The sequence below is a fragment of the Canis lupus genome, chromosome X (genome assembly GCF_048164855.1).
Source record: "Canis lupus baileyi chromosome X, mCanLup2.hap1, whole genome shotgun sequence".
Lineage (NCBI taxonomy): Eukaryota > Metazoa > Chordata > Mammalia > Carnivora > Canidae > Canis > Canis lupus.
In genome coordinates this window covers 16,415,679-16,429,995 of record NC_132876.1, presented here as the reverse complement: position 1 = coordinate 16,429,995, position 14,317 = coordinate 16,415,679, and the positions used below count along the sequence as shown (strand labels likewise).

General features: G+C 46.6%; 1 long non-coding RNA gene across 2 annotated transcripts; it reads left to right on the top strand.

Moving 5' to 3' along the window:
- The first annotated feature begins 159 nt into the window (after positions 1-159).
- On the top strand, positions 160-7,530 carry LOC140627300 (uncharacterized). Of its 2 annotated transcripts, none has more exons than XR_012026129.1 (4): positions 160-392; positions 1,500-1,681; positions 2,665-4,909; positions 5,301-7,530. It is a non-coding gene; the product is annotated as an uncharacterized lncRNA (long non-coding RNA). The 2 variants fall into 2 exon arrangements; XR_012026130.1 differs by having other exon boundaries at positions 161-392; positions 3,120-4,909.
- The last annotated feature ends 6,787 nt before the right edge of the window (positions 7,531-14,317 follow it).

Here is a 14,317-nt window from a genome sequence, read left to right as displayed (position 1 = left end):
ACCCAAGAAATTCAGAAAATGTCCCCAACCCCGGCCCCTAGATAAGCATGCCCTGAGGCCTGTAGCCCAAGTCAGTTCCAAGAAAAACCGCAGAGCACGTCCTATATTGGAATGAGGAACTAAGAGCTTGAGAAACTCCCCCACCCTTACTGGAAATCCCCTAGACCAGCCCATAAAAACCCAGCTATAACCCACCTTGGGGTCCAAGTCCCTGCTCCGCTGTGACGGGTACACTTGGACCCAAGCTCGAGCTTGCTAATAAACCCTCGTGTGCTTGCATTGGTGTTGGCTCCTTGGTGGTTTCTCGGATTCGCAATCTTGGGCACAACATTTGGGAGCTCGTCGGGGATCTGAGAGACCCCTAGGACCCCACCCAGAGGGTCCCATGCCTGGTGAGTGCACTCAACTTTTTCTACCTTTTGCGCACATATTTTCTGAGAGTTCCATGCTGTATTTCTACCTGTAGGAATTCAAAACTGTTAAAGGTCGACATTGGCTTAGGAGGACGCGCTGGCAAGCTGTCGACCAGGGGTCTTGGGAGACATCCCTTGCCCCCGCCAGGAGGACGAAGTCCTCATCTGTGAAGAGGGCCAACTGCCATTACGGACAGCCAGCCCTTCAGTTTACTTTCTGTTTTGTCTCCGTGGCCGCATTGGAACGTTTGTCTGTGTTACTGTGTCCTTGTTAATCGTCATAACTGTCTGTGCCTTGGTGTGGACTGGGGACATAATGGGACAGACACAAACCACCCCCCTGTCTCTTATGTTCTCCCACTTCTCGAACATTAGGGAAAGAGCTTATAATCTGAACACAGACATACGGAGAGAGAAATTTCAAACTTACTGCATGTCAGAATGGCCAACCTTTGATGTGGGATGGCCCCGAGAAGGAACTTTCCACCTACAGGTTAAGGCTGTGATCTTCAGGAATAAACCAGACAGCCACCCTGACCAGGTGCCCTGCATCCTGGTCTGGCAGGACATGATCGAGAATCCCCCTCCTTGGCTGAAACCATTTTTACCCCCCAAAGCAGGACCTACCAAGATTCTAGTCCTGTGAAAGGCAAGGCCGAGAAGGAGACTGACTCTAAGACCAAAACGCCCCTTTATCCGGTCTTGCAGGATTCCTCTCCAGAGGACCTGATTCTCTCACTGCCCTACCAGGCACCCCCTCTCCCTTCCGCCCCTCCATTGGAGGCACCAGGGGCTGCAGAAGGGGCTCCACCCCTCCCTGACAAGGGAGTTCCTGTGTGCCAGCCAGCAGCAGAGGCACACCAACAGAGCCACCGGGTGGCCCCACCTCCAAATGTGGGGCCGGCCTACTCCACTGCTCTTCCCCTCCACACCATGGGGCCTCCCGTGGAGACCAGAGAACAACCAATGTTATATTGGCCGTTCTCCACCAGTGATTTATATAATTGGAGAACCCATAATGCAAAGTTCTCTGATAACCCGAAAGATCTAATCGGGCTTTTAGATACTGTTCTCTTTATCCACCAGCCTACTTGGGATGACTGCCATCAGCTCTTGCAGGTTCTCTTCACCACCAGAGAGAGAACGAATTCAGGTGGAAGCCCGGAAGTCTGTCCTGGGAGAGGACAGACAGCCGACTCAAAACCCAGACCTCATAAACGCTGCCTTCCCCTTATCCCACCCTACCTGGGACTACAACTCGGCTGAAGGTAAGGAGAGACTCCGGGTCTACCACTAGACTCTAATGGCAGGTCTTAAGGCTGCCCCGCACAAGCCTACCAATCTGGCCAAGGTATATGATGTGAGACAAGGTAAGGATAAGAGTCCAGCAGCCTTCTTAGAGAGAGTCATAGAGGCTTTTAGTCAGTACACCCCTATGAACCCAGAAGCCCCAGAAACAAAGGCTGCAATTATCATGGCTTTGGTTAACCAGGCTGCTCCAGACATCAAAAGAAAATTGCAAAGAGTAGAGAGACTAGGAGAGAAGAGCTTGCAAGACTTAGTAATAGTAGCAGAAAGAGTTTATAATAGAGAAAGTCCAGAAGAACAACAAACTAAACTAAGCGACCGGCAGACCCGAAACCTGGCCAAGATCCTGCTGGCCACAACCATGGATGACCCACAGGAAAAACGGAGGCATCTCAAGAAGCTGGCTTCAGGGACAAGTAAGGAGGATGGCCCTGGTCCCCATTGGGAGCGCCCTAAACTGAACAAAAACCAATGTGCTTATTGCAAAGAAGAGGGCCACTGGGTGAAAGACTGCCCTAACAAAAGACCTAAGGCCCCTGACAAGATCTTAGAAATGGAGGACCTGGACGACTAGGGGAGTCGGAGTTTGGCACCCCTCCCCGAGCCCAGGATAACTCTCAGAGTGGAGGGGCAACCCGTTGAATTCCTAGTGGACACTGGGGCACAACACTCGATTTTATTACAACCCCAAGGGAAATTGGAAAGCAAGACTTCATGGGTGCAAGGGGCCACGGGCACCAAACAGTACTCATGGACTACCTGAAGAACTGTGGATCTTGGCATGGGCCAGGTATCCCACTCCTTTTCATAGTCATCCCTGAGTGTCCCTACCCATTGTTAGGTTGGGACTTGCTCTCCAAGATGGGGGCACAAATTCACTTCCACCCCGAAGGGGCAAAAATCCTAAACAAGGAGGGGCATCTGATTCAGGTGCTTGTCCTAGGTCTAGAGGACAAATATCATCTCCACCAAATGCCCTCAGCCCCAGTGACTGACATTGACCGTTGGCTGCAGGAATTTCCCCAAGCATGGGCAGAAACTGGGGGAATTGGGCTGGCCCGGCACCGACTGGCCATATACATAGACCTAAAGCCGGGGGCAGACCCTGTCAGGGTCCGCCAATCCCCCATGCCTCCCATTCGTGCTACGAGCAGGAATCACAACCCACATACGGCAACTACTGGACTCGGGCAGTAGTCTTCTACTGTCTGAGAGGCCTTGCCAATCGGCATGGAACACTGCCTTGCTGCCGGTGCGGAAACTGCACTCTAACGATTAAGTCAACCGGCAAGTAGAGGATATATACCCTACGGTCCCAAACCCATACACCCTCCTCTCCACCTTGCCTCCAGACAAAACTTGGTATACGGTATTAGATTTAAAAGATGCCTTTTTCAGCCTGCCTTTAGCACCCAAGAGCCAAGACCTTTTCACCTTTGAATGGACGGACATTGAAAGGCATCAATAGCCAGCTCACCTGGACACGACTACCACAAGGATTCAAAAATTCACCACCATCTTCGATGAGGCCTTACACGAAGACATGGGTGAGTTCCGTGCCAAGCACCTTCATTTGACCTTATTGCAATATGTGGATGATATCCTGTTGGTGGCGGAGGACCAGGACACTTGCCTGTGAGGCACCAAGGACTTATTCCAGACAATAGCAGCTCTAGGATACTGGGCCTCAGCTAAAAAAAGCCCAGATCTGCAGAGCAGAGGTGAGCTACCTAGGGTACAAATTAAAGGATGGACAGAGGTGGTTGATGGATGTATGGAAGGAAACTGTCCTAAGGATCCCACAGCTGCAAACCGTCCTCCAGGTACGTGAATTCCTGGGGTCAGCAGGGTTCTGTTGATTATGGATTCCAGGTTTTGCCGAGATGGCCAGACCCCTCTATGAGGCTACCAGGCACCAGCAAAATTTTGAATGGACAGAGGCCATGAACACAGCCTTTAATGACCTTAAACAGGCCTTGCTGTCTGCCCCGGCTCTCGGGTTGCCCGACCTAACCAAGCCCTTCTACCTGTATGTGGATGAGAAAGACAAGGTGGCAAAAGGGGTCTTTGTCCAGTACATAGGTCCCTGGAAGAGACCCATAGCCTATCTTTCCAAAAAGCTGGACATGGTGGCTGCTGGGTGGCCCCCATGTTTAAAAATTATTGCCGTGGTGGCCACTATGGTCAAGGACGCAGACAAGCTGACCATGGGGCAAGAACTGTATGTTACCACATGCTATTGAAGGGGTACTCAAACAGCCCCCAGACCGCTGGATCAGCAATGCTCATATGACCCATTATCAGAGCCTACTGCTAAACCCCACCAGAATTTTATTCAAGCCACCGACAACCCTGAATCCAGCAACACTACTCCCTAACCCAGACTGAGACCCCCCTCTGCATGACTGTCAAGAAATTTGGGCACAGGTGCACGGAATCAGAGCTGATCTCCAGGACCAGCCACTGCTGAACGTGGATGCCACCTGGTATATGGACGGCAGCAGTTTTGTCCAAGAAGGAATCAGATAGGTGGGGGCAGCCATAACCACGGAAATGGAGACCATCTGGGCAGAGCCATTGGCAGCCAGAACATCGGCTCAATGGGCAGAACTGATCGCACTGGCCAAGGTGCTAACCATGGGAGAAGGTAAATGAATAAACATTTACACCAACAGCAGGTACGCCTTTGCCACCGCTCATATCCACGGAGCCCTTTACAGAGAGAAAGGGTTTCTGACAGCAGAAGGAAAGACTATTAAAAACAAAACAGAGATCCTTGAACTCCTGAGGGCCCTCTGGCTGCCCAAGGCACTAGCTACCATCCATTGTCTGGGACACCAAAAAGCAGATACACTAGTAGCTAGGGAAAACTGGCTAGCCAATTCAAAAGCAAAGGAGGCAGCCCTTTCAGTGACCCAGATCTTAACAACCACACTACCCGATCCAGGGGCACCGACCCTGCTGGACACCCCCAACTATACTGATGCTGACTTACACTGGATCAAACGCTTGCCTATGACCCAATGCTTGCGTGGCTGATGGAGAGCCGCAGACTCCAGCATCATCCTGCCAGAGGAACTAGGATGGCGAGTCCTATACAAAATGCATCGGAGTACAGAGGTGTTCCCCACCAAGCACGAAACAGTGCAAATGGTGACCAAAAAGCTGCTGGAGGACATTCTGCCAAGGTATGGATTTCTTTCCAGGTCAGATCTGACAATGGACAAGGGTTCATTTCTAAGGTAACACAGGGAGTAGCACAAATACTGGAGGGGGGGGGAAGGGGGCAGATAGGAAATTACATTGTGCTTACAGACCCCAGAGCTCAGGTCAAGTAGAAAGGATGAATAGGACATTAAAAGAGACCTTAACTAAATTAGCCTTGGAGACTGGCGGGGACTGGGTGACTCTCCTCCCCTTTGCCCTATATAGGGTGAGGAATTCACCATATAAGATGGGACTGACTCCCTACGAAATCATGTTTGGTATACCCCCACCTATCATTCCTACCCTGAAACCCAAGGTGCTTGCTGAGTTCAATGACCAACAACTTATTTTCTCCCTCCAAATGTTACAAAGAGCCCATGAGCAGGTATGGCCTAAGCTGAGGGCCCTCTCTACGAGACTGGGCTGCCCCCGGACCCCCATCGATATCGACCATGCAATTGGGTGTACATGCAGAGACACCAACAGCAGATGCTCCAACTTTGCTGGAAAGGACCCTACATTGTGATCCTGACTATGCCCACTGCTCTCAAGGTCGACGGAATAACTCCCTGGGTCCACTACACCCACATCCGGCTAGCTGATCCACACACCATACTCAAGAACTTTGTTCCAGAATGGAAGAGTCAGCCCGACAAGGACAATCTGTGTCAGGCCAGGGGCTCTGCATAGGCACTCCTCCACGCCACTACTAGTGGCTTTTGTCAGGGACCGGGTTACCAGATTCTGTGCGTTACACAGCCTGTAAACAGTACTGGGTATCATCTACCGCCCCAAAACAGTTGGTGGGCCTGTTCCGAGGGATTAAATCCCTGCGCTCACGGACAGGTTATAAACAGAACTGGGGGCTTCTGTGTGCTGGTTCAACTACTCCCTAGAATCATCTCAATGGATGGACCGGGTACCCACGGGTGAAATCCCATCTCTGTTGTCACCATCGCTACCCTGCTAGGAATTAGTTTGGCTGGCATAGGAACAGGTATTGCTTCACTGGCCACCCAAGCTTCCCACTGCAAAGGTCAGGGAAGGACTGGCTAGGCAAAAACAAGAGCGAGAGCAGCAACAGGGGTGGTTCGAATCCTGGCTCGATCATTCTCCCTGGCTAATTACCTTGTTGCCCTCCCTAGCTGGCCCCCTCATCCTCCTCCTCCTCCTTCTGAAGGCAACAATACCAACCACTGAACTTTCAGGACCCATGATTGGGTCCTGCATTGGGTTCCTCTGAAAAGGGGGGAATGTGGGACCCAAGAAATTCAGAAAGTGTCCCCCACCCCTGGTCCCTACATAAGCACAGACTTGATCCCAGGACCCTGGTATTATGACCTGAGCCAAAGGCAGAGACTCAACCAACCACTGAGCCACCCAGGTGCCCCAAGGGTCAGGTTTTTATGCAGATTTAAGTCATTACCTTCTCCATTAATAAGAATTTCTAGCGATTTAGAGACATCCTTTTCCTGGTACACAGTGGGAGACACCCTAATGAATGGAGATTCCCTTATAAATGTTAATATGTCTGGGCCCCTGGGTGGCTCAGCCGGTTAACTGTCTGACTCATGATTTGGGTTCAGGTCATGATCTTAAGGATCCTGAGATCGAGCCTCACATCGGGCTCTGTGCTCAGTCTGGAGTCTGCTTGTCCCTCTCCCTCTGCTCCTCCCCCCATCCCACCCCTGCTCTCTCTATCTCTACCATAAGTAAACAAAAGACTTTAAAAATAAAAATAAATGTTAATGTGTCTCACAAAAAGGCAACTTCTACTTGGGTTTTTATTTTATTTTTTTATTTTAAAGATTTATTTGTTTATTCATGAGACACACACACACACAGAGAGAGAGAGAGAGAGAGGCAGGCAGAGACACAGGCAGAGGGAGAAGCAGGCTCCTTACAGGGAGCCCGATGCGGAACTTGATCCCGGATCCTAGAATCACGCCCTGAGCCAAAGGCAGATGCTCAACCTCTGAGCCACCCAGGCATCCCCTACTTGGGTTTTTAGAACTTCTCTTGACTTTGCAGTTCTTAAAAAATAATCATCTTAAAATAACCCTTTTGCCAAAGAGGCCTATTTTGAGGTGGCAAATTCTGCTCCTTCGCCTTCTTTTTTTTTCTTTTTTTTTAACGATTTTATTTATTTATTCATGAGAGAGAGAGAGAGAGAAGAGAAGAGACATAGAAAGAGAGAGAAGCAGGCTCCATGCAGGAAGCTGTGTGGAACTCAATCCCAGTACATCAGGATCATGCTGTAAGCTGAAGACAGACGCTTAACCGCTGAGCTACCCAGGTGTCCCTGCTCCTTCACCTTCTACTTGGACTGAAATCAACAGGCTTGAGCAGAGGAGTGATTTACCTGTCTTGCCTCATAACAGTATCACATTGGTCACTCTGTCCAGAATACACTGTAGGGAACAAGAGTGAGAACAGGGACCAGTGAGAAGACTATTGTGATAATGCCTGGGATGAAGGGGACAGCAGTGGAGGTGGTGAGAAGTTATTATGTTCTAGATATACTTTGAAGATTGAAGCAAAAGGACTTTCTGACACAAAATCCAGATGGCATGAATAAAAAGACTGATTCATCTGAATATAAGGGCATTCATTCATTCTCAAATGTCTGACAGGCTCATTCTTTTCCAGTAGGTCTTTAAATATTAGAGTTTTTTCCCTCTTATTGCAGGATCCTCTCACCTTTTCATTCTGTCCTCTCTCCTTAGGTAATGGTATCCATTCCCAGAGTGTCCACTACAATAAATATCCTTATGACTCTGGATTTATATTTCCATGCCAGATCTCTCACTTGAGCTCCTCAACCTGCACATCCAACTTCCTGTCACACATTACCACTTGGCTGCCTCAGGTTCATTAATTCATTCCCTGGCTGAATATTTATCAGATACCTACTATGCATTAGTCACCAAGATTGGGACTTGCATTGTTGGGGAGGAAAAAATCTCTGTTCTTCAAGGTTTTTCTGGATGGTTTAAGAATTAAATTGACACGAGACATATTAACAGGAGAAAATCTAATTTAATTATGTCCCTACAGGGAATCCACTAAAAGAAAAAAGAGAGAGAGATTCCAAAGACAGGAAAAGGGAAGTAGGTATGTCATTCTAGACTAAGGAGAAGGCTATAGGGGTCTGGGATTTCAAAGGGAAGGCAGGCAGTTCACAAGATGAAAAAGAGCAAATGTTTGGTAAACAAGTGTTTGCCAGGCTATACAGAATCAATGGGGCACAGAATTCTAACAGGCTTCACTAAGTTCCTCTCTGTCTCCACCTAGTTCTGAGTTCTAGTATAGTCACCTATGGTGATAGCTCCTTTCCTGGAGCAGGTCCTCTATTTAGATTCTTTTTTTTAAAGATTTATTTATTTATTTATGATAGACATAGAGAGAGAGGCAGAGACACAGGAGGAGGGAGAAGCAGGCTCCATGCCAAGGAGCCCGACGCGGGACTCGATCCCGGGACCCCAGGATCGCGCCCTGGGCCAAAGGCAGGCGCTAAACCACTGAGCCACCCAGGGATCCCCTTATTTAGATTATTTTAAGCAGTTAAGGGGCCAATAGAAAAAACTTCCTAAGTCCTCTGGTTTTTAAAAATTATTTAGGATCCCTGAGTGGCTCAGTGGTTTAGTGCTTGCCTTCAGCCTAGGGCATGATTCTGGAGTCCTGGGATCAAGTCCCATGTTGGGGTCCCTGCAGGAGCCTGCTTCTCCCTCTGCCTGTATCTCTACCTCTCTGTGTGTGTGTGCCTCTCATGAATAAATGGGTAGAATCTTTTAAAAAATAAAAATAAAAACAAAAATAAAAATTATTTTTTAAAAAGATTTTATTTATTCATTTGAGATGAGAGAGGGAGAACAAGGAGGGAGTATGTACAGAGAGAGAGGGAGAAGCAGACTCTCTGCTGAGCAAGAAGCCTGACATGGGGCTCCATTCTAGGACCCTGAGATCATAACCTGAGCTGAAGGCAGATGTTTAAGTGACTGAGCCACTAGGCACCCTGAGTCTTCTGTTTTTGTTTTTTAATAATCAGCACCTGGCTGGCTCAGTCAGTAGACCATGCGACTCTTGATCTTAGGGTCATGAGTTCAAGCCCCATGTCAGGCACACTTTTTTACTTAAAAAATAAAAATCATCAGCCTAAAGTAACCCATATGCCAGAGAGACACATTTTGGAGTGGCACATTTTGCTTCCCTACAGTATACAGTGGTGAATAAAATGGACTTTGTCCCTGCCCTCATGAAACTTATATTTTAGTTGCAGAGTGTGTGTGTGTGTGTGTGTGTGTGTGTGTGTGAGAGAGAGAGAGAGAGAGAGAGAGAGAGAATGAGAGATATAAAATAGACAAAATAGTGAAAACCACTATGAAGAAAACAGTTGTAGTGAGAGAGAATTTTTTGAAAAATACATGTGTGCAAGGGGTGGAAACCTACTTACTATAGCCAGGGAAGATCTCTCTGAGGAAATGACATGGAAGCTGAGTGTTCTTAACGGTGAGAAACAACCACCCATAGGAAGAACTGTTGGAAGAACATTCTAGATAGCAGCAACAGCATGTGCAAAGGCCCTACGGAGGAAAAGAATTTGATGTGTTTGAAGAACTTACATGAAGCCCCTTTGGAAAATGGAGATTAAGGAAAATGATGACAAGTGATGTAGTTGGAAGATTGGGAAAGTGTCAGATCATCCAGGACCTTGCAAGTCATGCCTAAGATTTGGGGGGGGTTTATGTTAAGTACAATAGGAAGCCACCAGAGGACTTCAGTCCAGAAGAAAAACTTGAGCTGATTTGTAGTTTTGAAAGATCACTCTAGCAGCTGAGGAGAGAATGAGTTATAAAGGGGCGAGCACACAGGCTGGAAAACCACTTGGGAGTTTAAGGCAGTATTCAGAGCAGCATAGGACACAGCGTACGCTGGGGTAGTGGTTGAGGAGATAGAGAAACATGGGTAGATCAGAAAGATGGTTAGGAAGCTGAAACAATGCAGAATAGCCTACCTGAGTACTAGACCCTGATGCTAAAATGCTTGGTTTGAAGCCAGGCTTTGCTGTGTCCAAACTGTGTGAATTTGGACCAATTACTAATTTCTCTGTACCTCGGTGTCTTCATTTACAAAATGAATATAGGGCAGCCTCGGTGGCTCAGCAATTTAGCGCCGCCTTCAGCCCAGGGCGTGATCCCGGAGACCCGGGATTGAGTCCCAGATCAGGCTCCCTGCATGGGGCCTGCTTCTCCCTCTGCCTGTGTCTCTGCCTTTCTCTCTGTGTCTCTCATGAATAACTAAATAAAATCTTTTAAAAAATAGCACTTATGAAAATAGCACTTATAAAAATAGCACTTATAAAAAGTGTCAGAATTAAATGAATTTAATATATACAATACATTTATAACATTTCCTAGGGAATGGTAAACATTATATTGAGTGTTAACTATTGACATTGTGATGATTGGCGGGAGGAATCCACGGTGATGCCATGTTTCTAGCATGAGATACTGGATGTCTTTTTGAGACACTAAGGTGGCAAAACCCATCTTGGGTGAAACCAATAATTTACTTTCCCCATATCTACCGGGAAAAGTGACACAATCCGGTCAGTTATAAAATTCCTGATTGCAGACCTCAAGTGATACTTCAGTATTGCCCAGTAATTTTACTACATATCTTTAGCCAATTAACTATCCTACCTACTGATCATTTTCTTTAGAACATTCTCCACTCTTTTTTTTTTAAGATTTTATTTATTTATTCATGATAGTCACAGAGAGAGAGAGAGAGACAGAGAGAGAGAGAGAGAGGCAGAGACACAGGCAGAGGGAGAAGCAGGCTCCATGCACCGGGAGCCCGACGTGGGATTCGATCCCGGGTCTCCAGGATCGCGCCCTGGGCCAAAGGCAGGCGCCAAACCACTGCGCCACCCAGGGATCCCCTATTCTCCACTCTTATCTAACCTCCTAACCCAGCACTACTTCCCTCCTGTCCCAACCTTAACAATATTTGACATCGGGGGGCCTGGATGGCTCAATTGGTTAGGTGTCTGTCTTTTGCTCTGGTGGTGGTCCCAGGCTCTTTGTTTGGCAGAGGGGCCTGCTTCTCCCTCTCCCTCTGCCCCCACCCACTTATGTTCTCTCTCTCTCTCTCTCTCTCTCAAATTAATATATAAAATATATTTTTTAAACAAAACATTATTTGACCTCAACAATTTTTTGTTGATTTTTTGAAGATTTATTTATTTGAGAGAGAGTATGCATGTGCTTGCTGACGAGTGGGGGGAGGGGCATAGGGAAAGAATCTCATGCTGACTCCCAACCCAGCATGGAGCCCCACGCAGGGATTGATCCCATGACCCTGAGATCATGACTGAGAGCTGGTGGCTCAGCCAACTGAGCCACCCAGGTGCCCCAATATCTGACCTCAATTCTTCTTTTGTAGACAAAATAGAAGGCAGTAAATGAGAAACTCCTCATCTTTTGGTTACCAATCATGCGTATCTCTACATCTCGACCCATCCTACCTTCCTTCCCTCCTGCTAAGTAGGATAGAAGCTCCCACAGAGTAGTTAGCCTCCACCCCCAATAGCCCCATTGACAAGGGCTGGGAACTTGTTAGAAATGCAAATTTGCAGACTCCACCTCCAGACTTGCAGAATCCCAAACTGGTGGAGGAAGGGGCAGCAATCAGTGTTTTGACAAGCTCTCCAGGGAACTCTGCTGCACAACAAAGTCAGGGAACCAATGTAATGAAAGAATAGTGGCTCTTCTCATTTAATAAGGCCAGTTCTTCTGCCTGTGTTTTGGACAATGTCCTCCCTGCTTTCTTGGGGATTTTATGTCATTAATTCTTCTTCTTCTTTTCTTGTGTACATTCAACCATTCCTCAACTGGACCTTTCTCCTGCACATTAAAACATGCACCAGCCTTTCTCATATAGAAAACCCCCACTGGGGTGTGTGGCTGGTTCAGTTAGTGGAGAATGTTTACTCTTGATCTCAGAGTTGTGAGTTCAAGCCCCACATTGAGCATAGAGGTCACTTTTTAAAAAAAATAAAAGACCCGCCCCCCCCCCCCCCACTCAGTCTTTCATTCTGTTCTGGCTACCACTTGATAATTTTCCTCCTCTCCACAGCCAAACATCTTGAAAGAATTGAGCCGGTGGGACAGTGGGTCGTCAGTAGTCGTGTGAGACTCCCATTGCTGGTGGGAAGAAAACTTGGTACAGTCATTTGGGAAGGGAGTTTGGTAGTATCTATGAAAATATTGAAAGGGCAAGCAGTGTCTATGAAAATTTATTTTTTTAAAAAAGTATTTATTTATTCATGAGAGGCACAGAGAAAGGCATAGACAGAGGCAGAGGGAGAAGCAGGCTCCCGGGGATCCCTGGGTGGCTCAGCGGTTTTGCGCCTGCCTTTGGCCCGGGGCGCGGTCCTGGAGTCCTGGGATGGAGTCCCGCGTCGGGCTCCTTGGCATGGAGCCTGCTTCTCCCTCCTCCTGTGTCTCTGCCTCTCTCTCTCTCTCTCTCTCTATGTCTATCATAAATAAATAAAAATAAATCTTAAAAAAAAAAGAAACAGGCTCCCTATGGAGAGCTTGATGCGGGACTCAATCCCAGGACCCGTGGATCATGTCCTGAGCAGAAGGCAGATGCTCAACGTTGCACTGAGCCACCCAGGCGCCCCTCTATGAAAATTTAAATGAACATACCCTTCTTGTTGCCTTCTCTCCCCAGGCCATTGCATATATGGAGTTTTTTTGTGCAGAATTGTTAGTGACTGGGGAAAAAGGTGGAAACAACTTAAATGACTATCAACAGAGGAATGCTGAATAAATAATGATATACTTGTAGTATGTGATATCGGTAGCACATCTATTAAAACACTGAAGTTGGGACGCCTGGGTGGCTCTGCGGTTGAGCATCTGCCTTCCGCCCGGGGTGTGATTCTGGAGTCCAGGGATGGAGTCCCACATGGGGACTGGATGGAGCTCCCTGCATGGAGCCTGCTTCTCTCCCTGCCTAGGTCTCTGCCTCTCTGTGTCTCTCATGAATAAATAAATAAAAATCTTTTTAAAGTAATACTGAAGTACATCATTCTATACATCATGTTATACTATATGTAAAATAGGTACATGTAAAATATGCATAAGTATATGCGTGTATGTATATGCTTGTACATATGTAAAATTATACTACAGATAACAATAACATGTTAATACATAGAAAGGACAAATACCCACCATTTGCTTCAACGTGGATGGAACTGGAGGGTATTATGCTGAGTGAAGTAAGTCAGTCGGAGAAGGACAAACATTATATGTTCTCATTCATTTGGGGAATATAAATAATAGTGAAAGGGAATATAAGGGAAGGGAGAAGAAATGTGTGGGAAATATCAGAAAGGGAGACAGAACGTAAAGACTGCTAACTCTGGGAAACGAACTAGGGGTGGTAGAAGGGGAGGAGGGTGGGGGGTGGGAGTGAATGGGTGACGGGCACTGGGGGTTATTCTGTATGTTAGTAAATTGAACACCAATAAAAAATAAATTAAAAAAAAAAAAGAAAGGCCAGGGAGGACATACCAAACAATTAACAATGGTTACCTCTGGAAGGTGGGGAATACCAGAATTGGTGGCAGTGGTCAGAGGATTTTAGTCTTCTCTGTAATGTTCTAATTTTGATACAGGAGAAATATATTTCTGTATCACTTATGCAATTAAAAGTTAATCAAATTAAAGAAAGAGTTGTCTCTAGCAACTACCTTCATTTCATCACCTGTTACTCAATGCTCAATCTGCTCCAATCTGGCTTATGTCCTGATAATTTTCCCTCAGATAGCTCTCTCTCATATCTGTGTCACCAAATCAAAAAGATAAGATGTTGCCTGCTATTTTATTTGGCCTTTTTTGTTCTTGACCACTTTCTCCTTGAAACACTCTCTTTCCTTGGCTTCCAAGCCCTTTTATATTTAACATCACACAGTTCTGGTTTCCACCTACCTCTTTGTCTGCTCCTTCTCTAGCAACTCTGCAGCTTATCACTTTCTACTAGATCACAAATTGTTGATATTTTTCAAAGACTGGCCCTAGATCCTCTTCTGCTCTCATTCTGTACTCTCCTATTATGTGATTTCTTTCTATCATCCATAAGCCATCAATTTCCAAATTTGTGGCTGGAAATTTCCATTCCAGAACTATATATGCATGCTTGAAGTCTCCTTTTGTGAAATCTTGTCATTTGCAAAGATGTAATGGAGCTAGGGGGTATTATGCTAAGCAAAATAAGTCAGTCAGAGAAAGACAAATACCATAGGATTTCACTCAGATGTGAAATTTAAGAAACAAAACAGATGAACATAGGGGAAGGGAAGGAAAAATAAAATG